The sequence below is a fragment of the Ornithodoros turicata genome, chromosome 1, assembly GCF_037126465.1.
Source record: "Ornithodoros turicata isolate Travis chromosome 1, ASM3712646v1, whole genome shotgun sequence".
Taxonomy (NCBI): Eukaryota; Metazoa; Arthropoda; class Arachnida; order Ixodida; family Argasidae; genus Ornithodoros; species Ornithodoros turicata.
The window spans coordinates 92,977,688-93,004,737 of record NC_088201.1 but is presented as its reverse complement, the minus strand read 5'-3'; the positions used below and the strand labels follow the sequence as shown (position 1 = coordinate 93,004,737).

General features: G+C 44.9%; 1 protein-coding gene and 1 long non-coding RNA gene across 2 annotated transcripts in view; one reads left to right on the top strand and one right to left on the bottom strand.

Moving 5' to 3' along the window:
• Window positions 1-27,050, top strand: part of LOC135378473 (neuropilin and tolloid-like protein 1) — a 758,425-nt gene that overhangs the window by 505,677 nt on the left and 225,698 nt on the right. The gene's annotated exons all lie outside the window — the stretch shown is intronic.
• LOC135366471 (uncharacterized) lies at window positions 1,574-16,806 on the bottom strand. Its single transcript, XR_010414179.1, has 3 exons — window positions 16,797-16,806; window positions 14,948-15,048; window positions 1,574-1,718 (listed from the first exon to the last, which is right to left on the bottom strand). It is a non-coding gene; the product is annotated as an uncharacterized LOC135366471 (long non-coding RNA).

Genomic DNA, 27,050 nt, shown 5'->3' with positions numbered 1-27,050 from the left:
AATAAACCCGTCCCGTGCACACGCACTGTTGCTGTTCCCAGGTTTACTGCTTTCTCACAAAGACATTCTGAAGAAACATCCGACCGAGATGTGGCCTTTCTTCTTTATTTATTTTGCATAAAAATACCTGAAATAGGAAAAATACCACAAGAGAACGCGCCCGTATGACGATTCCAGCGCTTTCTAATGTGCTGAGGAAGTAGAACACACAGACGCACTGCCACTTGCATACGTTTGTCTCCTATCTCGAGAGCTTTCTTTTGGGGAAGAAACAAACACACAAACAAGAAAGACCCGTTGGAACGGCCTCAATAGGGCGTTCCTCAAGATGCTTTACAACATTCTATATCAGACATCAGCCCTCGAATCGGTATTTCAAAGGTGAGCTGAGTAAACCTATATAATTAGGTACAATAAAAGGAAAGAGATCCTAGCTCCTGTGGCATATAGTGGTTGGGATGGCGCTTTGCACGCCGCACCGGCGCAGCTGTCTGGGGTTTTCTGGCAGACTTTCCAGACGAAGGTGGCCACAGTTACCTTGAAGTGTGTCGGACATTTCCGGGGCACGTCAAAAGAAGGTGTTCCAAATTATCCGCAGTCCTACCCTGCGGCACGTGCAACATGTCGCCACACTGCGCGGAAACAACCTTCGTGTACATCACGGCGTTATTTGTCCCCCACTCCTTCCTGGTCTCCTCTCTCCATCTGTCCACGTCTGTACACCGCTCATAGCCACAGTTGCTTCGCGGCGCTAACACAAAATAAATAAAAAATACTAGCGACTATGAGTCACGACTGCTGACGACATGCAGCTGGTTTCATTCGCGTAGAGCACTCAATCTCTGTCTCTCTCTCTCTTTCTTTAAAAGTCTTGGCCCACATTAATTTGGACACCCTGCATAATATCGCACTTTTCTGATTAGTCCTTCCACGTGTTGCGTTGTGCGCTTTCACCCAATGATTTATGCCTGTAACCACTGTGCAACGGTCAGAAAGCGTTTCATCCAACCCACAATTTTCTTGAAATATATGCCTCCACCCATGACTGAACAAAAGGGCAGGGACGCTTTCAGCAGTCATCTGCATGCTGCGACACGTTCAGCCTTTCGAAGCCATTATCTCGACGAACATTTCCTTTCCGTTCCCCAAGCGCGACACTCCTCCGAGTGTTGTCCTTTCCGCTGTCGTTCCCCACATATTGTCTATACCTTATTCCCCGCGTGATTGTGAAATATTTCGGTTTGCTACTTTCGTTATTTAGGTAACGGGAGTCTTGTTTGTTGAAACAACAGTGCAGGATTCAATTACTTAGTCGTGTGTTTGACTACATGGCGCAGGCAGAGAATTAGAGATATAGACCAGAGAAGAAGAAAAAATGGAAGCAATGATCAAATGGGTTCAGAGGAGTTTTGCAAAGCTGCGCTCAACCTTCTTTCTGCGTTCACATTTTTTAACTTCTCTCTCTCGAGGGCGATAAATGACGTTGGAGGGGAAGGGTGGAACTGCGTGAAACGCTGTTTAACACAGCGATTAACGTGCGATAGAATGTATATTTCCGCAGCTACGAACCTTATGCGAGAAAATGGGGTTGACCTCCTGCGGCGATAACGGTTGCTACGGGGAGGCTCCTTGTGGGTGGATCGGTCTGGCAATACGTGGTGGAGTCAAGCGCTGTTAGCATTAGGTCGTGGTCGAAAAGTGGCGTATAGGATGGACGTCTGAAAAAGAAAAGAAACAGAAAAAGACAAGGACGACGTTTGGTTTCAGTCGCTGGGATAAGTTTTAAGTGGCAGAATCATGTTGGCAGATATTAATTGTTGTGTAAGCTTGTCCCTTGGGGAAACAATAGTTTTAGTTCGTTGACGATACGCTTTCTGTGAACCCCGATTGCGTCTGGATCAACATCTTTTCGAAAGTACTAATAACCCTATTGATGTCTACATAATCAGTCAAAAATATTTCTACTTTTGAAAGTTCCTTCAGTTACTCAGTTGAGTTCCATACGAGTTTGCCCTTTCATGGCACTGTACAAGGTGTCTTTTTTTACATACAGATTTTTATTTAAAAACTTTGGCCGGTGGATGTTCTTGGCCATCTGTTGCTCAACCGTCGAATGACTAATTACCTAAAAATCGTTAAATAAATTTTTATTTATAAAACCTGCAAGGTCGTTCCATTGAGAACATCTGGTCCCTTCGGTCTTCTGTACCATTACCGTTTTCAGAGCAAAAATCCGTCCGGTAGATCGCAGCAAAAAATTCCTGAAAGAACACAATTTTTTTTCTTTATTTTGTTCATTGCGCGTCTTCTGAGACGCGTTTTTCCTTCACCCCTAATGGGAGATGGTGAAAGAGCACATTATCGCCTCTTGCGTCCTTGAAAAATGAGTAAAAGAAAACCGAAAATGCAAACCAAGAAGTGCAGTTCGGATAGCGTCACCATTTCTTTTGGTTTTGTTTCCCCAAGTTCGAGCTCATCTTCGTCTCATGAGGCGGCACTGTGCTGCTTCACCCTCTCACGATGGGGGTGAAGGAAAGACGCATCTACGAAGATACACAATGAACAAAATAAAGAAAAAATGGTGTTCTTTCACGAATTTTTTGCGAGTGATCTATCGAACGGATTTTTGTTCTGAAAATGGTAACGGTATCAGGTGACTGAAGACCAGATGTTCTCATTGGGACGACCTTGTAGCTTTTATAATTAAAATGTCCATAAACGATTTTTATTAGTCATTCGACGGCTGTTGAAACAGGTGGCCGAGAACGTCCGCCTTCCCAGAGATGATAGAAGTGAACATAGGATGTCATAGCCCTTAGTTTTTTTGTGAAAAATCTATGTAAAAAAAGAGACACCCTGTATTTGTGGAGCTATTAATGGCCCTTCAGCCATACCCCTTATGAAAATGGCTTATGGAAATTTTATAGAATTGTATTCAAATCGGCTATAGTGTTTGTATATACCTTGGTGTATAGAGCCTATGCATTTCTTAGAACTATTTTGGACAAATTGTATACAGTCACCCTTATACAAATGTACACACAGTTGTACAGAGTGTATCTGACAGAGTGAACTCTGACGTTAAGTTTATCTACTGACAGTACATGTCTTTTTTTCTATCTTTGTGGGTATGTGTATCCCATTTCTGATTCAGATGAGCTGTGCCCGTCGAGTTCCCCCACAGGCACTCACGTTACACAAAAACAAAATAATAAGAATAATAGTAACATAAAATAAAGAAAATGCACCACAGCCATTGAACAGGTAACACTAAATTTTACTGGCGTGCACACACCTTTAAATCGGCATCCAGTACATCATTATTTGCCGAATAGACATCGTACACGGTTCACTTAACGTCGACGCACACATATGGAATACGTCGCACGGACACACAACTCATCCAATGCCCAGGCAGTCCTCAAAACTTCAAACAGGCAGTCACCGCAAAGCTCGATCAAGACCATTCTTAGTGACGAACACGAGAGTTCCTTAGACGAAATGGCCGACGAACGATTATCCAAGGAAGTGACACCAGACACGCTTTGATGTGAGAAGCAGTTGCAATTTTGCACTCATCAGCGACCGTTGAGACGGAGAACTATCTGCAAAGAAACCGAAGTTAATACCAGCTCGCAGTCTTCTCACGTGAAAGCTGGTACGGTACACCATTTTGTAACTTACGTCCTTGCAACTGATACAGTCCCACAGACATCTGGAATGAAAGGATACAATTAGCCTCACTTGTAATGTACGCCGTCCCTCCACCCATACATACGATCTTCGCCTGCCGCCATTTGCAATGCGTCCACCAACGTCTGCAACAGAACGTACTTCATGCTCAAATACAAGTAAAACGTCGGCGTCGTACGATGCATCACAGCTAGGTTGACCTACCTCTCTTGTATTTAATCAGACATTAAACCCAGTGAAAAGCACGGTTGTCATCCTTGTCAACGACGAGGTGCAACGCAGACAACGGGCGTGAAAGCAAGGAGAGCGGAAGACTACGCGGTGCCATGTCACTCCTCACCGGCGCACCAATGTAGTGCGCTACAACAAAGGCACACATATTCAGCGGGCACACAAACTGCTCAACAAGCACGCGAGTACACAGCTTATGAGGCACACATATTATTCAGCGGGAACACAAATTATTCAAAACGCACGTGAGAACGACATTGTCAAACTACAGGCAGTTTTTGTGTGTTGTTTTAGTTGCCCTAATGTTCCTTGCCCATGCGAGAATGTTCTGCTTGTTGTGACTGAGTAGCGCATTCTACCGATATTGAAAATGTGGTGTTCAGACGAGAACACATGGGAAGTGTGAAAAAGACATGTCTCCGTGCGATCTTATGCAAATGTATCGGTATTACCATCGATGGCAGTCTGTATACTAAACTGTATACTAAACAGTCTGTCTACTAAACGTCATCAAGTGTTGGCAAGTGCATGATGTGACCCCATTAGATTGCGCAAATGGCTTTTTGTACTTATCGCAATCTCGAATAAATTTTGTATGATAGCATTTCGCCGGAAAATCGATGCTGCTGAGAAAGGATGATCCCGCGGATGGCCCATATATTTTATATGCTTCTATATACAACTTTGTATTCAACATGTATATAGACTTCTGTATAAAATTTTTATACATATTTGGCCATAGGCATAACAAGCATATAGAATGATATAGGAATATATAGGTGCTATGTGCTCAGTCTATCGGCCATTTTCGTAAGGGGTAAGGAACCTTTCCCGGGAGGTCGCTTCTTTTTCACATTGACCCAATTGCGTAGGAATTCCGCGAAGTTACCGCTATTAAAACGATTGCCTTTTTTCTCTCTCTCTCTCACAGGCTGTTGCTCTAGTGCAATGCATCCTGCCACATATAGTGTATAACCCCTTGACAGTATACCTCCTCATAAAAACGGAGGTAGTGGACATATTCCCCCGTCATGTCTTTTTATGGGTTAGAATAGAATATAGGAAGTTTTCATCTTGCCTGGTTTCTGTTTGTGCTACGCTTGCCCCTGGAGACCCAAAGGGGTGCGTAAAAATCTGTCTGGTTTTCTTATCAAGAAGCACTGACCTGCACCTCGACCCTGTATGCTGTACTCATACTGTTCTTCCTCTGCTCTTGTGTCCCTCCCGCTCAAGTACATTGGAACATTCGTCACCTCAGATGAAAAAGAAAGGGAACGTCCGCTTGCCAAGGCGAGAGAGCAACGCAAGTGCCTCTTCCGTAGCGCTACCATTCCTCGTGGGAGCCGTTGGACGACTTTCCTTTCGCCCCTTGTATCCTCAGCTATATTACCCCGAAGCGCTCTTGACTCCCCGTAAGGGGATAGTCCATAGAAAAATGGAGGATCGTAGATCATTCTGTGCACAAGCAAAGAAAGCGTTCCGCCAAGATGAAAGGATAAGGGGAGGTTATGCTAGGAGCTACTCGGCAGTCGGAACAGGCCGAACGCTCATCTGTCTAAGGCGAATGTGAACGTCGCAAACAAGTTGAAGAGATTAAAACACATACGGACAACACGGAACCTGTCCGTATTTTTCTTTCATATCCAATCCAATGAAAAAATGCAGTGCATATTATGTGGATTTCTTTGGAGATCCATCGATGGAGAGTTTTACTGGATGCCCTTTTATTGAGTCGTTATTGTACTTTTATATATTGTATATTTTATTGAGTGAGTTGTCGTTATTTGAGTCGTATTAGTAATTATAAGTCGGGCAACTGTGGGTGCGGCAATTGAGGAATGATCGCGCACAGTGCTGCAAGTATATGCTCTGCAAATAGAGTGCTTTTTGTTTTGTTTTTATTTTCATTACCTTACAGGTCGCAACAGAGATACAGGTTATGTGATGATATGACGTGACGAGGAAAGCAAAAATACAATAAAATAAATGTTAGTTAATAAATAAAATGATAATTAGCTAGCGGTCAGGAATGGGGGCGAGGAATGGAATGCTGATAGGGCAGCATGCAACGATGGGAACCGCGACACCAGGGAAGCGTGAAATTGGGTACGACCGCTGCGGAGGACGTGGGAACATGAATGCAGACATGTGGAGGACATGCGAAGACGTGGCTGGCAGGGATACCAGATGCCAGAGAGCTGCAGCACTTCCGTTTGTCTCATTTCGTAGAATTTTGCTGAAACGCAAGCCCAAACGTCATCAGCAACAGGTGTATAGTGCCGGTATCAATGCTGGCTCTAAGCAATTATTCACTTAGTTCCTGACAAGAAGCAATCATCAGCAGCAACATAAGGTTCCTGACAGTAAATGCTTGTATCAGGTGTTGCCGCCCGCATAAACATCAATGTAATCAAATCAATGAACAAACGCTATGACACATAGGAAACAATATATAAAAAATTGCACACGCTAACGCTACAAACACAGACAGACAGTGCATCGTCGTTGCTTTCGAAGCGCTCCTTGCCTTCTCCGTACAGTGCTTCACTGTTGAACGCAGTTGAGAAAAAAGAGTGATGACATGCTTGAAAATTGGTGTACCCCCTTTTATTCCTCCTTCGCGGCGTTCATTGCATGACCTTGGAAGGGAAACCAAAAATAGCCGAAGAACCAGCTCTGATGCTAAGGTGCCAGCCGGAACAGAAATTAGCAAAAGTTGATCACCTAGCTCAATCTGGCAACCCTGGTGACTGGCAACTTTATTCCAAACTGTATACTGCAAATGCATATGACAGTGGAGTGTACTGTTACTCGTTGGAGCATAGTTTCCACGCCTACCCCTACCCCCGAAAGCAATGCCGCGTGGTAGTGAGCCATGGAACTAGTGACAACAAACATACGCGACGCGCAACGTGTGATCCAGACTCGACGTACACTGAATTTGCTACGCACACGGCCAGTAGTTGCTCGTCAAGAATCTGTTACATTGTGGAAGTTTATTTATGACCACTTGCTATGGAATGCAAGACGGGTGCCTTATCGACGCCCGCATGGTGACCTTCACCGCTCAAGCATCAGAGGTCCTACATTCTGCCTCGCAATATTTATATATATATATATATTTATTATATACATGAGGAAAGATAACAAGAGGCCGCAGTTACGACAGTGTCGACGGTTTAAACTACACCGCTAAATGTTGCACAGCCAGTCATCGAATCAGATAAAACGCAGCCTTTAGACTGCAGCCCTTGTGCAGGTTTATTGATGGTCACCGAAATACTTTTGAAGCTACTTCAGCGGTAAGTATCGCTGTTGATTGCGACAGGAGATGCCTGTAGAATTTTAAATAGTTCTTTATTATGTCGTGTTATGATACGACACAGCACGTATTTCCTGCGGTGTCACGTTTCTATGGCAAAGGTATTTCTTATCTTCCGTCCGCCGCACACTCTACCCACCGGAATGTGTAGAGCCAGCGCGTAGCCCCCCCCCCCCCCCCCCCCCCAAGCGCATACCACAGTTTTCGTAGACCACGGGTCGGGAACCTTTATAATGGCAAGGGCAACATTTCACCACCACCCCTCCCCTCGTCGATGTTTTTGCAAGCGCCACAGATGATATTCGAACCCATTCTAAAATAAATCTAAGTTAGCCTGCCGATTCTCTTAATCGGTCGAGCAAGCTGAACATTCAAACAGCAACAACTTTATTTAAATGATGATGAGTAGGGAGTTTCATCACCATGGGCGGTGATGGAGATGGTGGTGTGATAAAGAAAAGAGTGGTGAGTTTCGACGAAGTCGAACTCGCTACCCCAGTATGCTTACACACAGAAAGTACAAAGAGATGATGAGATGAACCCGGGGTCGATATCCTGTACCCTTGCTGGCGGTAATTTGGTGCACATTATTTTGTAACTGTTACTGTTTAATAAGAGTTTTATAAGCTTGCATTTTCGATGGCCGCGTCCTGGAGTAGCCAGTCCCGAGTAGTTTAGGACTCCATGGACATCTCCTTTCGGAGATCTCCTTTAGGTTTAGGACATTACTGTTGTTGTTGTTGTTGTTTTTTCATTTACCACTCAATCAATCAATCATTCGATGATTTCATGCGTTCACAGAATCATAGTAAGATAATATAACAAACACCTTTGTTAATTGTATCAAGAGCGGGAAAAGCTACACTGAGAGCGTGCTTTTGCCTATGGAATTCGCCTGCCGTATCGCGCCCTCTGCAGGTCAGCTCAGCAGCGAGGTTTTTGACGCGCGCTTGTATACGCTGCCCCCTGCCGCAGGTTCCCGACACCTGCCCTATCCAAATAGCAGGAGAGCGTTCATGGAAAGAGAAATCTGTAAACGATGAAAAGGCCTGGATCACTGAAGCTGTCATTGGGAAGCAAATGAGACTGTGTCTTTAATTTCACGATCTGCCCACAAATCCATTCGGTTAGTCATATCATCACCTGTAAACCGATCATCAGACATTGCGTTCATGCCATGAAACGCTGACGGGTTGCAGGCCTACTAGCTTCTTCAGAAAATCTTAACAATACAAAGACGCAATAGCTTCGTTAATACATTATACGAACTACTATATATGAATCCTCTAGCTTTATTGACCATATTCTAAAAACTTACTTTGTTCGCACTTCTATACGGAAGCAAGCCAAAACAACAACAACAACTTTCTTTCGGGATGGTGGATGGGAAGCTTCCCCCACCAAAGACAAAACCAGCGAAATGTTTGTCGTTGAGAGGCGGTGGTGTGTTCTTTCTTTCTGTAATATTTTTATCTTCGGGAATCAATTCAATTTATCATTATTTTTGTTACAAGTGACTACCGTGATTGGAGGTGATGATGATGATTCGTGTTTTAATGGAGCAGCACCATGATTGGAGGGACATGCGGAGTGTTCATAGTCTACGTTACCTAAGAAGAGCGGTGGAGCTAACGGTGGTTCAGGGACGGTTATTTCTTTAAAAGCAACTTTTTTGTGGTGTGATATGTGTCCATTGCGTTGGTGAGGGTAGTGGTCAACGTCTCCATATGCGGCTTGTCTATTTCTTTTCCCCTTTCTGTGTGTTCGTTGAATCTAACACTGACGTCGTCGGCTCCTAAACCTTAGCCCTCTCCTGTTGAGAGAAATATAGCCTTCTTTTTGCATGGCTCATGCACCACTGCCGGTCAAGTGTGCTGCCATTACACTATGCTCACAGGAAGACGTGTTTTTTTTTTTTTTACACTTGAGTAAAAACAAACTATTCCGTTCCAAAAGTTCCACGTTCTTGCAGCGCAAGTGCTACCTTACGAAGCCTTCACGACTTTCTGAAGCAACTACGTACACTGGCTTCATCATGCAAGTGCTTTCGTGCCGAGCCATTTTGTGTTTGTTCCGTGCAGGACGGGCTACATCAACTCGTATGCCCATATAGTGCTGTTATCTCGTTTCCGACTGTGTGCATCGACAGAAGGTTCGGACACGTCGCACCCATCGCCTGAGGGAAACCGACGTCTAGAGGTAATTACGACGGAGCGCCCATTCCTACCAACTCCATACTGCCGCTACTACTGTTACTGTCATATCCATTGCAGAAGTAACGACTGCCGTAGGAGTTGCTCGCTATCGTGTCTGGTTGCGCTCCATGAGAAAAGGTCGACTGGAACATCGGAAGTGCTTAGATGATGACGTGGTTTCGGAAACTAGTCAGAAGGATATTCATTGTGGTTTCCCAATTTCTCAAATTAACTGTCTACGTTACGCAGGCGGATCTGCACATTTATTGTTAATCAAAATTTTGTTATCCCTGCTTGATATCCACTTCTTTTTAGGCCGTACCGGGCATCCGCATATCTAGGCAGCGGTAGTGGCGTCCGTGAACCTAGCATCAACCACGAATTCAGCCAAAACTCTCAAAACTTTGCAGTGATCTCAAATGTAGCGTGGCACCTTATCATATCAGTCACAGCAGCAGTGCACTTACCGTCTTATTTATTATTATTTTTTAAACACCTCTTTTCGATAGAACTTGAACTATAACGTGTTGTTCTGGAGGTTGTGGGAAATATGCGCACTTGGAAATCTACGTAGACGCAAAGCCGCAGCGGAGCAGCAAAGCCGCAAAGTGCAGGAAATCCCCGCAAAGATACGGGGATCATGTTCTTTGATGATTAAACGACGGCTAAAAACAATTGTAGTGGTGTCCATCAGGAAAACAAGAAGAAGAACGGGAGAGGGGTGGGTAACGCCAGGGTTCACAGGTTGTTCATGAGGCCTGTGTCGCTCAAGAAAGTCAAAACTGCTTTGGTCACAGACCGCTGCGTGGGATTTCGTACTGTGCCGAACAGAGTGGCCAGAGAAAAGTCTGTGCACCGGAGCTCGAGTACGCGTCGTCTGAGCGGCGTAGGATCGGCTCGCCGTTGTTGACCACACGAAGAAGGTAACACTATTTTCTTTGCCGCGGACCACTTCTGCGTTACCTTTAGTATCCCAAACAACACATGAACTACACTCGGGTATTGGGAAAAGTCATGTCCAATAATAGAGTAGACAATTGAAGCCTCCAAAGAAGTATTACAGGATTTCGCGTGATGGACCACGCTTCATCAGGTAGGACGAGGCGCGGTCCACCACGCGAAAGCTTGAAATAAACTTCAGGAAGCTTCCTTGCCGTTTTTCAATTCTGTATCCCAAACAACAAAATAAATTCCCTTCCTTAGCTTGAGGGACGGGGTACCATTCCAGAAATACCGCTATGTGTTTGAAGCACATTAATCATCAGCCGTAGCGAATGACTGACCTCTCCCTGTACGGCATCACAGTGGCCTGTATTTCCCAGCAAGGTCGTCACAAGCCCCTCGCCACAGAGCGGGCGGGGTGGACATCGAAGTAACATGGTGATAAACGCGAAGAAAACACCGATGAACGTGCGTGTTTTCATCGCCTTACTTAACCAACACGCACATCTTCTCGCACTGTGGACTTCGAAGGTACATAGCTAACGGTAAAAGCCATATAAAACTTGGCAAAGTGACATGTACGGCACGCAGTGCAGAACTGCTTGAAATATGAGCTGCTAGGAAGACCAACCTTACTGCATTTAGCTACTTAAGCAATGGCTAATCTTTCTCAAAATCTGATTCACATTATGTGTGTAGTGGGCAGATGACGAAGAGGAAGAGGTTGCGAAGGGGAAGAATAAAGTTACGTTCCAGTATTCTAGGCTGGAGGCAAGGGGTCTTCCGTGTGGAACATTACAATGTGAAACAGATATAGCCCTATTTAGACTTTTAGCCTGTTTCGTATCAGAGGCAGGGCTGGGCAGGGCCGACCCTAGACATATGCGGCGGGTATGGCCGCACCGGGACCCGCTCTGCGGGCGTTTAACACGCACTACAGCGGAAAAGATGCAACGCACTATCTATTACACCACAGACCTGGGAAGCTAAGTTCGTGCAGTGTGAAGATAACTTGATGTGTCAAGAAAAGTAATCGGAACCCGCCTATTGGACAGCCCTGCACACGGTTCTGCCCCTGTCCAATAGACGATTTCTGATTATTTTTCTCGACATATCAAGTTATTTCTAATCTGAACGAACTTACCCTACCTGCGTTACAATGCTCTCGATCGAAAAAGAAATAAAATAATATGTTGACTTATCCGGTTCTATTTCCAAGTCTGCTAGAAACAAGGAACGAAAAATAGTTTCGTAAGTTTGTAACACTGTGCCTAACGCTCTATTACTATATTTATAGTATTCTAACCAACAGTTTTGTCCTCATATGAATATGTATAAAATAGGTAATCGAGCAGAGTGCAGAAAAGTGTCCTAAGACAGCCTAGTGAATATCTACATGACATTTGAGATGCATTGAATTCGTACATATTTCACCAGGCGCATATTCATCAGGCGAAACTGCACAAAAAATGTGTGGACAACGACATGTTATCATAGCGCTCTGAATTCGCAAGAGCGCTATGTATACCCAGCGCGGCGAGGAAGTCAAATCTGGGTTACATTGACGACAGCCGCCTTGAGCTTGGGCTGTTTTCCCTCATTCATGCATAAAGAGCGGTCAAGGTGCCTTATGTTCATTGATGAAAACAAGATTTGCATGGTCGTTGGAGTCAAGTCAGAAGAACTTGTTATTTGACATGCAAAATACATCATTCACTAGTAGCGTTACTATACTGCTCTGGTCTGGGCCGTCCCAAGGCAAGCGCTGGGCTCGGTGCTGTGAACCGATGCGGGACATGATATAAAAAAATCTGGAGCGCAAAAACAGAAAAAGAAAAGCTTGTTGATTTGACGCCCGTGTGTTATATCGCGACTGGCCATGGTGCTTTTCTTTTCCTTGTTTTTGCGATCCATCTTTCTCATATCAGGTCCCGCATCGGTTCACAGCACCGGGCCCATTGCTTGCCTTGAGACGGTCCAGATCAGAGCAGTATAGTAACGCTGCTAGTAAATGTATTCTGCATGTCAAATAACAAGTTCTTCTGACTTCACTCAAACGACCATGCAAATCTTGTGTTCATCAATAAACATTAGGCACCTTGACCGCTTTCTATGCATAAAGGGGGGGGGGGGGGGGGACAGCCCAAGCTCAAGGGGACTCGACGACGGTAGCATACCTTGGGCTTGAGGGAACGAGAGGACTCACAAAGAAGTAGACAGGACGAGCTTCGTCCTGCTTACTTTTTTGTGCGTCCTCACGTTCCCTCAAGCCCAAGGTATGCTATCGTCGTCGAACCTACACCAGCTCGCTTGCCTGTTCACCCTTATTTCATCAAGGGGACTGTCTCCCATGTGACCCAGTCTCCCATGTGACCTTGCTGCGCTGGGTATACTTGGCGCTCTTGCAAATTTAGAGCGCAATGATAATTGGTGGTTGTTCAAAAACATTTTGTGCCGTTTCTCCTGATACCCTGCCTAGTGAGTTATGCACGAATTTAATCTGTCTGAAACGTCATTTACTTCCTCCTTGAAAACTACACTGAATTACTAACCTGGAGCGACGAAAATTACTTTCAATTACAGTCAGTTACACCTAATTAGCAATTGTAACAATTTGGTTCCTCTGTGCGTGTGCCTTCAGTTTCGAAGGTGCCACAGTCGTATTCCGACACTGTGGGGGAAGGGGGGTAGAAGCAGGGTTCAGCGAATAGTCGTCGCTGCTCTTTTAATACTGTAATTACTTAAAGCTTCTTAGAAATTGTTTTTTCCATGGCCGGGTCATGTAACTTTCCTGTTAAGTCGGCGTCTATTGTTGAAAAGACTGATCCCTCTCTGGCTTCAGTTTCAGGAAGAGTACGAGCGCTTTCGTAGATCTATTGCATAATACGACGTTTTAGTACGTCAAAAGGAATTCTGCGGAAATGATACCATAAGTGAAGTTATAAAATCGAAGCTTAGCAACGTGATGTCGCCCACTTCAAAGAAACAGCGCGATTGGCTTATCTTGTTCTCGGAACTGTTATCGCGAACATTTTCTTATGTAACTAAGACTCGCTATTATATGAAGGGACGGTCGTATCCTGAAACCCATCTATGACATCAATACCACTATATGCGGCATCGGCCGACGATCTACTTGGCTAGCTTAAGTGAAAAAAAAAACAGCATAGGCTCTTTGGCTCCACGTTGAACATATGTTTATAAGTCCCAAACGTCGCCACACCAGCATTGGACAGCTGTTTCGGCCTTATTGGGCCTTCATCAGCAATGCGTAGGTGGGCGACGTTTGAGCGAGTGGCGTCGGAAGGTCACGTGGAATGTGATGTCCTCCCGTCAGGGTGAGAAACTCACCTCTGAAAGCCACCTCTGAAACCCCTGACGGGAGGACATCACGTTCCATATGTTCCATAACATATGTTCAACGTGCAGCCAAAGAGCCTATGCTAATTTTTTTTTCACTTAATACTTTACTGGCTTCGCACTGGGCTTTCAGAGGTGAGTTTCTCACCCTGACGGGAGGACATCACGTTCCACGTGACCTTCCGACGCCACTCGCTCAAACGTCGCCCACCTACGCATTGCTGATGAAGGCCCAATAAGGCCGAAACAGCTGCCCAGTGCTGGTGTGGCGACGTTTGGGACTTATAAACATATGTTCAACGTGCAGCCAAAGAGCCTATGCTATTTTTTCTTCCCTGAATACTTTACTGGCTTCGCACTTGGCTTTCAGAGGTGAGTTTCTCACCCTGACAGGAGGACATCACGTTCCACGTGACCTTCCGACGCCACTCGCTCAAACGTCGCCCACCGTACGCATTGCTCATGAAGGCCCAATAAGGCCGAAACAGCTGTCCAGTGCTGGTGTGGCGACGTTTGGGACTTATAAACATACTTGGCTAGCTTGTTCGTCCGAATAAATGCTTACGTATTGAATAAACGAATTTGAAAGATCAGCGCGAGCGGAGGAGTGAGAAGGCGGCTCTCAGAGGATAAAAGGCAGGGTTGGTTACCGAAAATATTATTGTTTCCGGTTCCCTTTCTGGTAACTGAAAAACTCAACTTTTCGTTTCCGTTTCTGTTTTCGTTTCTGGACGATTTTCGGTAGCGGTTTCTGTTTTGCGTTTCCTTTTAAGAATTTCGTTTCCGTTTCCGTTTCCGAAGTAATTTCGGTACCGGTTTCTGTTTCTCATCCGGAACTGGTACTGTCTGGTTTTGACTTTCAGATATTCTAGTTACATAATGGATGCCAAAGGACTGCCACTCCAAACAAAACCACTAAAGACTTTAGTGCAAAATTTGATACGAATCTTACACACCGCAAGTAGATGCCTCTCTAAGTTGCGGGAGTACATGCCTTTAAGTTTCAAAAGTCTCCGCTCGTGCGCAAAAATAACACGTCATCCAAAACTTTCGCGTCCATCTTGCTGCGCAGTGAGCTCAATACGAAAGAAACTCCAGAAACTAAACGGATGAATGAATGAAAGAATGATGACTGGAAGAATAGTGCGGATATATATATAATTTTCATATTAACGCGAAAACACTGAGTGACGCTTGTACATACCTAAGACGTTGTGTTGAACTCGTCACCTCGGTGAAGCAAAATCGCTGGTTACTGAGCGGCAGTTTGCTTCGGACGCCTTCGCAATTCGCCTTCTACGGCATCTGCGTAGTCATCGGCAGAAAAATGAGCTCAGCACACACGACACGACTGCTGCATCTAATAGCCGAGTGTTTCGAACCACATTCGTTTTCGCGCACTCTCCTGTAGAATCTTGTGGTAGAAAACGCCCGCCGTCGAAGATGAACGAACATGATTTTTGCATCCCCGAACACCAAAACTACACCAGGCATATGTAGGTATCTCGAATACGCGACACAGCAGCCACGAACATGTCATTCACTTCCACTTTCTGCTTCGCGCGACCAACATGACCACCCACGACATAAACAATAAACGCGATAGCACAGACAGCCTTGCAGTGGGCGCGGCGGATCGTAGCTCGTAGCGGCGAAGTAGCTGAAGGCTTTATTAACTATGGAAGTGAGCGTCATTTTTAAAATGGCGTTTACCTGTAAGATAATGTGCGTCACCTTTGTTCTCTACAAAATTAACTCTCACGTGGTAAGGGTGGACCAATCCCTGGGACCCGAAACCCAAGTTGCTCTTTTTCGCCGTTCGTTGGCAGCACCGTCCATGTTCCGGCGATCTTCAAAATATTTATACGTAAAAAATATGCCGAATTGAGAAGTAATGCTTTGTGTGTCTTATCAAACAATGATGTTGTGCACGACAGTGGGCAGAAATATGGGGGTTATTTTTCACTTTTCGGTCCCTTTAACGGATGCGATTGTCTGTTTAAGGCGATTAGAAAAGGAACACATCACCATCAAAACCTAAAATGTCAGACTGAGCATGTTGGTAGTGTGCACACCACGCGAACATGAGCGCTCTTTTGCACATGTCGGCGTCTGTGGGTGTGATATCTTGGTGTGATACGGATGTTGGCGTGATAGGTTTCATGACAACACTGAGAGGGAAATCTGGTAGGCTTTTTTGATTACGGAGGGAGGGTATGGGTGCGTCAGCAATGCTTCTATGCAGTCTTGGGTAGTAACTAAGTTACAAGGAACTTGTAACTGTAACTAGTTACTTTTTCCAGTAACTTTTCTAGAAAAGTAACTTCTAACTGTAACTAGTTAGCGCTTTTCGTTGAAGCAACTTTAAAATATAACTAAGTTAGGTATGGCAATATTTACCACGCGTCAGTTTCCTGGCGTCGTTTTGCCGAGCCTCCGAGTACATTACTGTTTTTCCCAACCAGGGACTCAACGAATTTTGTCGCCTCACATGCATCCAGGATGGCCTTAGACAAGCGTGCTGTTAGGGTCCATGAAAAACCCTCTGCTTATAACACAGTATGAGTGTGGTATAGGCTAGCACAAATGCAAAAACAAAGGCTTTGTGGGTTACATTTATTCGACTTCTTTCTTAGAAGGTACCTGTCAAGTAACACTGTTAGAAGAAAAGGTATAGAAGAGGTATAACGAAGGTATCAATCAGGGCTAAACTACCATATTTATACCTCATCATCAACGTATATACCCCGTTTAAACCATGTGGAAGGTATAAATCGCCGATGCTATACCTTCCACGCATCTTGAGGGCATAATAAGGTACTTCTCTCTTACGTTTATACCTTCGGCATTTTGTATACCTTTACCCGTGAACCTGTGGTACCGCACTAACTTGTGGTCGAGACAGTATCATCTCAGTTAAGCAGTAATTTAATTAAGAAACATAGTCAGTAATACTGTTGCATCTTAATTAATAGCGGGAATAATTTACAGCAGCGTGCTGCTCGTTCCTGAAACAACCAAATTTGCGCGTCCTCACTCATAGACTTGCTTACCGGGCGAAAGCGGCCCAACATCTTGTGAAGCCACAATGTATTACACAAACATCTGTTCTCCACCAAATATACCAAATCCTCCCCATCTTGCATCTTACGTGGCGAGTAATCTGCACGAGCCCTCCTCTCCGCGTTACAGACGCACTTTGTGAATATGAGTTTGTGGGTACGTTTGTGTGCGTGCGTGTCCAGGTATTTTGTTTCTCTCTTTCCTTCTCGCGGTAGTTTTGTTATTGAAGCACATGTCGCTCAACATTAGTTTCTTCTGATTTTGTTACGAGCCGGATCAGGAAAGTGCCACTCTGATATAGCGCTGAAATGAATCGAATATTCCTGTTTTCTAATATTACACACCGGGTTTCAAAATATACCTTCTTGGGGATATACGTATGTTTCTACCTTGAGGTGCCAATCATATATCTTCAGGGAGGTATAAAGTTACTATACCTCGAAGGAGGTATAGTGTTTATACGTGAAAAGGTATGCACCCTGAGACAAGCCGATTTTACCCTAAAAGGTATACATTTTTCTAACATTGTAAGTTACATTAACGTGGCAACCGTAGCTGCAACTAGTTACATTTCAAAAATAGCAACTAACCTATAGTTACTTTTGTGTAGTAACTTAACTATGACTGCTTCTATTTGCTTGTCGAAGAAGGAAAGGAAATCTTTGAAGGGCTCCGAGGAGGTTGCTGCGGTCTCGCTAATAAACTTGGTGCGCCATCTGTGCTTTTTAGAACTTTTAGCCGTATCCCATGAGAAGGTCTGAATTTCTCTGAGGTGTTCGTGGCGCCTTTGACCATGAAAAATTCCAACTAAAATTATTGCCTTTTGTTGACCTGCCTGCCTACCTGCCGGCATCAGCCCCATGTCAACATCATCATCTCTATATATATATGTGTGTGTGTGTTGTATGAACGTTCAGCAATTGAAGAATCCTGCACAAATTTCTTGAGAGCTACTTCACTCTCAACAGCGAGAAAGTGGAGCATCTGCTCACGTGTCAGCATAAAGCGCCATTTCAGACAGATGTCCTTTTACTTTTTACTCTCGAACTTGAAAATGCGAATCGAATGGAAAAACATGTTGAGAGATTAGAAAAATTAAAATATGGCGCAAAAAATGTCGCCATCTTGTAGAAATAATTGTCGCGTCCTCGTTAGAGGAGAAAAATGGCTCATGTGCCTCATGCATCTTCATTTACTTCCATGATGTTGTCTAGCTGCTTCACTAACCCCTTCTCGGTTGAGAGGCAGCAGGGTGAGTGGGAGGCACAGAGACACACGGTGAAGCTCTGAGTGAGGAACAAGAGTTCGTCTGAAACGAAGAAACTGGAGGAAAAGAAAAGACGGAATGAAGAGTTCGCCGTCGTTCGCACATCGTCTGATCGTAAATTGAAAGTGATGTCTTGCGAAGATTGCTTCTTGGGGATTCATGAGCTACAAAAAGCTTCCAGGGGAGATGACAGCTTTCTTATCAGCTTGTACACAGTCAGAACATATTGCTTTTGGGATGCGGTCACGTCGACAGTGACAAGCATTTGACCTCGTGTGTTGAAAGCCTGTAGAGTACGGTCCGTATCAAAACAAGCATCGCAAATTCTCTTCTGCCGTTTTACGACCATGTTAAGGCGGTGGTTGTGCGTACCATGTGCCTATAGGAGAGCTTCGGGAAACAATCTGGACCCGGACGTACTTTATATGGTGCCCTGTTCTTTCCTCTTGAAATCCTGTGTAAGGGTCGTGTGCGACTGCCAAATGCTACTCCGCACCATGGAATTGCGTAGCTTGGGGACCATGTTGTAGAAAGGCTTAATAAGGGTTCAATTATGGCCCGACTGATCATGTATCTAAAATTTGAAAAAAATGAGAGAGAGGGACGTGTTTCGAGAAGATACCGACCAACACGAAAAGGGTACACTCGCACAAGTACTGTACTCCCAACCGAGATTTATTTCCGTGAACAACGTACAGTTACTATGTTGCTTCCATAGAATAGCGGCAACTAGACCGTGCTGTTTCCTCTGCTTTGACCTGCATAGAACTGCCGTTCGGGTTTGAGTTGGAATGTAACAAACACACACACACACACATAAATGGGATGATGATGTGGTGAGAATGTAACGAAAAGAAAAAGAGAAATGCCGTAACCGCAACATCGACATAGATTATCAGCATCGAGACATGGAGGTCCAAGCATACATAACACTAACGCTGTTTCAAAAAGCTGGATGCATAGAGGAGGGCCAACATAGTGTTCTTTGGGAGTGTCCTGTTTGAGGGGAGTCTGTCGCCAGCCACATGCACGGGTTCTGAATGCAACGAACGAGTCTCGTCTTTAGTTACAATCCCGTATCGTTACGGATGTGATCATTCACAAGAGAATAGTGTTTTAGCACACCGTACGCTATCGCCTTTGCCTACGTAGAGGACAGCGATTGGTTGTACTGTGCACTTCTCGAAGCTCTCTTTCCGTTATGGGAGTGCGCAGAACCTCCAACGGTATCCCTTACGTACGCAAGGGCGATAGCGTACGATGTATTAAAACTTTCTACTATTCGCCAGATTCTTGGAGCCCCCATTCTACTCCTGTGGCCACAGCAGGTGCCACATCATTTCAACCCGGTTCTTCGTGCGTATAATCAGAAGCTGTAAATTTCGTTCTCGTCGGCTTCGCAATCTGGGCTACACTACACTGTTAGAAAAAATGTATTATTACGAGTGGTTGTCCGTTAAAACTGACGGACGCTCGACCGCTTCGAACGAGCGGTTTATAACGTCTGTTTCCACTGGAACAGTGTGAAAAGCAGTTTGTGCAGCAGCTCTTTGCGTTACAGGGAGGGGTATTATCTTCGAAATCCTCCCACTAGAGGACACCACGGCTGTGCCGTTGACCGTTGACCTGTTTTTCCTTTTCAAATTTCCAATGGCGGCAACAGCGACAGACGCGTATCGGTCTTTTTTTTTTCTGCCAGATCCTGATATTTGGGCCCTTGAACTTCTTCAGTGCTTGTGCCACTGAAGGTAAGTAACTGACCTTGTACTCACTGTTACTTAAATAGCACAGTGCTCATGAATGTGTATCGCAAAAACATGCCGGCTAAAATCAAAATAAGCACAGACCTCTTATTCCCCAGGCTGTGGTTCGTCTCATGCGCGTTCTTATATCCTGCTCACAACCCGCAACCCGCTGCAGTGTAGGTATATTCAGAAGTTTGCGTATTTTCCTAATTGACAGAAAACTAAAGACCGAATGTAATAACAATTACGCCATACACAACTCGGCAGCATTAGTCAGCGTCTCATTTTCATTTCATTCCTGTAGTGCAGCAAAGCTTTGTCTTTGCCTAAATGATTGTTAGCGTCTGATTGACGTGACTTTTTCTTCTTTTTGCAGACCTGAATAGAGGTTCCAGATTTTAAGTAGAACTCCTTTTCTATTTCACATTACTTGAGTCCCGGGAATGTACTGCCGCAACCATTAAGCTCAGGTTCATACATTGTCGTTTCACGTGGTGACATTTTCAGTCAGAGCACTTTTTTCTTGACGTGAAACGAGCGATACCCTTTAAAGCTGTTCGGATGTTCCTTAATGCTGCGATGCTTATGTTCTCTGCATACTTTGTCCTGAACATGAAACACCCATGATGCATGTGAGCTTCACTGGAATTCATTATTGAAAGGTACGTTCAAGGACAAATGAATGTAATACTTGTCCACTTATTGTTCACCAACTAAGCGGCATGGTTTCTGACAGTGTCCTACAAAGCCAGCGTGTGTATTCCACTACTTATACGCATGATATACTATTTCATTAACGATAACGAAAAGCAACATGTGCAAGCCATGACAAGCTTATACCTGTCAACAGAATTCTGCACTGCGAGTGTAGTGAAAGTTTAAATCCTGCCACGATTTCAATTTGAATGAAATCGAATCCCACTTTAAACCACATTTATCATATCCATTGCCAAATCCAGAAGGCTGGCAACATTTAAAATAATCCTGGAAGAACAAGCCCAGCTAGCCAATCTAAATTCTGATACTTCCACAGAAGTAGAATGCAAGCAAAGTTTGAATCCTTTATTAGATGCACTATTCATTCTGAAGCTAAATTTGCTTGCAAAATGAAGTTTATATCTAAATTCATTGGAAGTTTTCCCATACTTGATTTTGATTTGATTTGCTGCATCCTTTCAAATAACATCCAATTTGTTTGGTCAAATTCACATCCCTCATGTAGACTGGTATACATAAACTGTGAAGCCAATGTACATATCATTGGCTAGTCGGCCACTGAAACTGCAATTCACTAACGGACGAACGTTTATTAGTCTTACATACGACATTGTATCTTACTTAAATGCTTCGTGTTTCTTCCTTTAGACATATCATGAACCAGCCAGAGGAGCGGGGCATAAAACAAACCAGGAAGACACATTCAAGAAAGGCACTTACGGTGATTGAGCTGTTGCGTCAAACGAAGTGACCCTTCCAACAATACCAACTTGTTAAATAAATATTTTTATAAAGCACAGTTCCTGCACCTGTTGTGTTGGTGACAAGTAACCTGAGCAGCGAATGTTACATTGTGGATGTATTCAAGTAGGTTTTCCACCTTAGAAGAGACGTATCACCACTCCAGAGCACAAGTACATCGTACCGTATATCGGTCAGAGGCTGCGATGCCCTTGTTCTATTTGTCTACACATCTTTGTTCCTGTGAAGCATTTATATGCGGTCTCCGTTAGTACAATTGGGTATGGGTTGAATAGCAGTACCTCGTCATAAGTACCACTCGTGTATAAGGAATGTGCGTCGTACAGGAGCTAGTGCAAACGCATGGAGCTGTAGAAAAAAGCTGGTACACTTCATTATAAAGCAACAATCACTAGTAAAAAAACGGCACACCTTAACATTTTATAACTGAACATGTGCGGTAAAGAAACAGTGCGCCGTACACCGTAGAATGGACAAATCTCTGCAAGTACGGTAGAATGGTAAAGATGTTCGGTAAATATGTCAGTTTTTCTACGCCGCTTTCGTAACGTCTCGCAACGGAGCATTTGTTTGTAAAGAAACTGTGCTCCGTTGATCAGGAAACGGACAAATGTATGGCCCCCCAATATCATATCGAGTAAAATTCCCGTTTTTCTACGGATTTTATTTTAACATCAATCTGCTACACCTCTGTCGCCCTCATGTTGCCGTCAAGGCCAACACTGCGGAGCGCCGTACGAACCAGTGAGAGTCTGAGAAGGGGGATGAAGGATGCGTCGGGCACGACACTTGCATGCCCTTGGTTACCGTAATTACTACGGTATACCATGATACTATCATATACGATACTACCATACATGTGCTAATGACACCCAAAGTTTCATCCCTGAGGTTTTCTATATAGTAATTTCAATAAATCAATATATTATGTGGAGTTTGAGAAGGCAAACCCAATCTGCTCCTTCGTCCCTCAAATATTACCTCAATGCTACTTCATATTAGACGACAAACAGGGTGAAGATTGAGGGTTATCTTGTTTGACTAGATATCCCTATGTTCTTTTGCCTTCCTAAAGTGGCAATAAACTAATGCACATTTTAGCACGTGGGATACCTGGGAAAATGAGCGCCATTCTTCTGAAACGTATTCAATTCAGGCAGGGTCCTTTCAAATGCAATTCGTATTTTTTTTATTTTTTTTTAGTTTACACTTATCCGACTAACCATAACAAGGTTTCCTAACGCGGATTCGCTAAGTGCGTAAACTCATTCCTCTTCATATTCTCATTCCCATGCACTCATTCATTAATTTTACGGAAAGTATGCGTGTCGAAGAAAATGGCTAACTGGATGCTCTGCCTGCGTTCACTCTCATTCTTTGTCCGCAGCTATCCTGGTTTCTTTTCAAGATGCTAAACAATGTATCGTGCAAAAATTGTCAACAGTGCCACAGTATGCTCAGTAAAATAGTATGCAAATATAAATAAAATAGTCTGAAATAGTCTGCATCCAACAGATGATACCTTGCATGAGAGCCGAGTGATACGTCGAGATGAACAGGATTGAGATTTGCTGTTTTGAGGCTACAACATCACATAAAAAAAAAAAACAGGTTTGTGAGGTATTGGGGTGTAGAATTTACTTTGGTTACTTTTGATTACCTTTAATAATCATAACTTTCTTGAATTAATAATTAAACTTAAGGTAGTTACAGTTATTTATGTAACATCATCGTAACGCCAAAACGTTGCTTGGAATTTCTTGAACGTCCATCACATAAGCCAGGGAAGAACGTAAATGCTATGGTAAAAAAAGAAAAAGAAAAACTGGCAAGCACAGCACGAATTTCCAGGTGCATAAGGATATGAAATAAACGAACTCATTGGCTTTATTGTAGCTAGACATTTTTGTTTTTCCAAGTGATCTGAGTAGCCGGATCTCGTAATGAGTGTCAATTTCTCTCTCTCACTCATTTTTCCTTTCGATATCAACTCAACTCAACTCAACACAAATAATGAAGAGGTGCGTGCGCGATTTCTACCGCTGATTGATTCATTGGTTGCCTGCGCGACTGCCATATTTCAATTTCGCTGGATCCTCGCGCGCACCAGTTTCTCCACTTTGCAATAGTTTAGGAAAGACATGACCACGTCCTTTCATAAATGGTAATGTCGCACGTGTGCCAATTAAGTGTCGATATCAGGACTGTCAACAGCACTCTAACTGCGACCATTCACTACGCAACACGAGGAAAGACGTACAGCACCTGCAGCAGCAATCAGTACCGGTACACAGTTGCATATGTGCCACAGTGAAGGGACTCACCTTCTAATGGGGGGGGGGGGGGGGCTCTTTTATTATTGATCCCCAACGGGGAAGCTGCTGCGCCAATCAATCTTAATTAGTTCATCGCAGCGGTGACCTAATGAGCGTTACCCGGCTTTCACTCACCATTCGCCGGCTGCAGTCTCGAATTTAGTCCGCCTGGTGACAGCACTCACAGAAGAGGTAGAAACAAATGTTTCTTCGTAATGTGTTTAACTTTTTGGCGAGCCCGAAATCTTAAGGAGACGAGGGGGGGGGGGGGGGGCGGTCAAATGCCATGGCACCCTCAACCACACTTATTCTTATGTGAATGCCGCCATTTCCTGGAGGTTCAGGTGACACAAAACAGAATGAACGAGCGAAATGGACAAGACAGACGCAAACGCAGGGATGGAACAGCCTTGCAGGCTTTAAGGATGCGTTGTACAGTGCTGGACAAAAGTTTACGGAACGCGCGAGAGGCGTATTTTCTCTGGGCAGAGACACCCTAGCGGCGAGCGGAAGCGGGCTAGTCCACCCGTTCAGAGGGATGGAAGAGTGCGCTTGTGGCGACCCACCGTGGTAGTAGTGGTAACTTTGCTTTTGAGTGTAACGAACGCCAAAATGGTTTCGTTTTCGGTCTACTGCACCGAGCGCGAGTGGCTATCGCGGGAAGGAAGTCTTCCCGCTATCGGAGAGATAACAGGGCGCTAAGATGAATTGAGGTGACAACGGGCTCGCAGTGCCTAGCTTTTTTTCTTTTTTATTAGACAAAAACAGAAGAAAAGAGCGTATACCCTTGAACACTCACACAAAAAAAGAGGCAGGGGGAGACGATACTGTCTCAATACTTTGTCGGCCCCCTTTCGCAGCAATAACTGGGGCCATACGCACAGGAAGGGAAGCGTATAGCCGACGGACAAGGTCCACGTCTTCACGTAGCAAGGACCACTCTGCTTCTATAAATTCCCAGAGTGCGTCCTTGCTCCTTGTAGGCGTCCGTCTCTTGCTCATCCTATTCTTCAGGCTGCCCCAGACGTTTTCGATGATGTTTAAGCCCGGGCTCTGCGCAGGCCATGTCAGCTGCATTACGCTGAGGCGTAAAAAAAGAAAAAAGCTAGGCACTGCAGCCCGTTGTCACCTCAATTAATCTTAGCGCCCTGTTATCTCTCCGATAGCGGAGGGACTTCCACTCGCGCTCGGTGCAGCAGACCGAAAACGAAGCCATTTTGGCGTTCGTTACACTCAAAAGCAAAGTTACCACTACTACCACGGTGGGTCGCCACAAGCGCACTCTTTCATCCCTCTGAACGCGTGGACTCGCCCGCTTCCGCTCGCCGCTAGGGTGTCTCTGCCCAGAGAAAATACGCCGCTCGCGCGTTCCGTAAACTTTTGTCCAGCACTGTACACTTCTTTTCGTCCCTCTCCTTCCATATCTCCTTAAACTCAAGAAAATATTGTCCTTCTACAGCATACGCAAGGATTCCCACGTGATGCAAAGTATGTGTCTGCTTGCTTTTTTATTCCGTGTTAGCGCCGCGAAGCAGCTGGGGCTGTGAGCGACGTACAGATGTGAACAGATAATAATTAGTTTTTTAATAATTACGGGGTTTACGTCGCGAGACAACTACGATCATGAGCGACGCCACAGCGGTCGGTCTGTGGATTGCTTTTGCCCACCTGAGGGTTCTTTAACGTGCGATGAAAGCTCATCACACGGCACCCCGTATTTAACGTCCCTCGCGGAAGACGGCGTGTCTAAGCAGCTTGTACCCTGCCACCAAGTTGCTGGCGTCCTCGGCCGGGTTCGAACCCGCGATCTCGGGATCAGAAGGCGAACACGCTACCGACTGAGCCACCGAGGCCGGTAGATGTGAACAGATGGAGAGAGAACAGCAGGAAGGTGTGGGGAACAGGGGGGGTTGGTATCCGTCCTCGGTCGACTTCAGGGGGAACTGTGCCGACATTCGTCGGGGAAGTCATCGGAAAACCCAGGGAAAACCTCTAAACAGCACAGCCGGTGATGGGATTCGAACCCGTCACCTCCCAGTCTTCAGCACGACCTTGGCTGCCACCAACGAGCGGGACGCCTCAGCCCGATTGGCCATGCCGCTGGTATCTGCTTGCCTGTCTGAACGTGCAAACGGCAACACAAGCATAAGAACATGAAATGTTTAAACGTGGCTAGCGAACTTGACACCAGTCAAAAGTTGCGGGTTCCGACGACCAGACAACTTCCCAGGATCCCCCTACGTTCTCCCACTTTGTCCACTTATTTATTCCGTAATAGCCCAGCTGATTAGAAAAAAAAAAGGTCAGACGACGATGTAACATTTCTCACCCAGCGTTGCCGACTAGAAGGACAGCGTCAGACCGAGTCGGTATCACTAACGGAGGAAACGTTCTCCTGCGCATCGCTGGAAGCTTTATTCCACATTGAGATTCGAGTGCACATACCCCCCATGGGCAAGTGGCGCAGTTTAGTGTGAATATTTCCAAATCGAGACCGGTCTCTTCGTATCACGCAGACGTGCCATGACGGCGTAGTGTTGTAATGCGTTAGGAAATACTGTGCCACACTTCAGGGTAAAAGAGGCGGATCGCGGTGCCTAGTGTCGACGCTTTCCACATGGTAATATATTTACAAACGTTGTCCCAGAGACGAACAATTTTGCGAAGGTTCACAAAATTCAGTATCAGCTTGCAAATTCACAAAGAGGACATACACAAAAAAATAGTAACTGTCACTATAGAAAATGATGGCGGGGATATTTCTTTTTGGCTATAGTCGTGACGATGCCCACTTGAGTGCGGCCAATAACGGCAAGCTACTTCGCCCCCCCCCCCCATCTGAGGAGACGCTATACTGATAACAGGAAAAACTTTATATCTCGCATGCTTTATACCTGATCCTGTTTTGAAAGGATTTTCTTTGAAAATGCCGGGGATCGTGTGAGATCTTGCCGTTGCACGAGTGATACAGTACACGCGCAACAGAAAACGAGACCTGACCAGGAAGGGATAAGCACATGTACTACAGATAAGAGGTACACAAACATGGGTCGGAGAGAGATGAGGGTGAATCGGTGCGGATAGTGTGTCACGTGCACAAAGGTCAGCTCAGTGGCAAGGATTGAAGACAAGGAATGGCTGATGCATTTCCTATCGGGATTGGCGATGTAGCAAGAGTCTCTCTTCCGTTCATTTTTGGTGAGTTGGTCAAGGATTAGCCCTATCTATAGGAGGACGCAGCAGCATGAGTGCAGAAATGGACTTTATCACCGCTCATGAGATACCTCGGATAAAGATTTTTCAGAAAAAGCTAGAGTCCTGTCACACAGGAAAATGGCGGAAAGAAAGAAAGAAATACATTTACCGACGTAACATACCATGGGAAAATAATTTACTTAGACACTTAGATATTTGGTTCCCCATACTGGAAACATCACC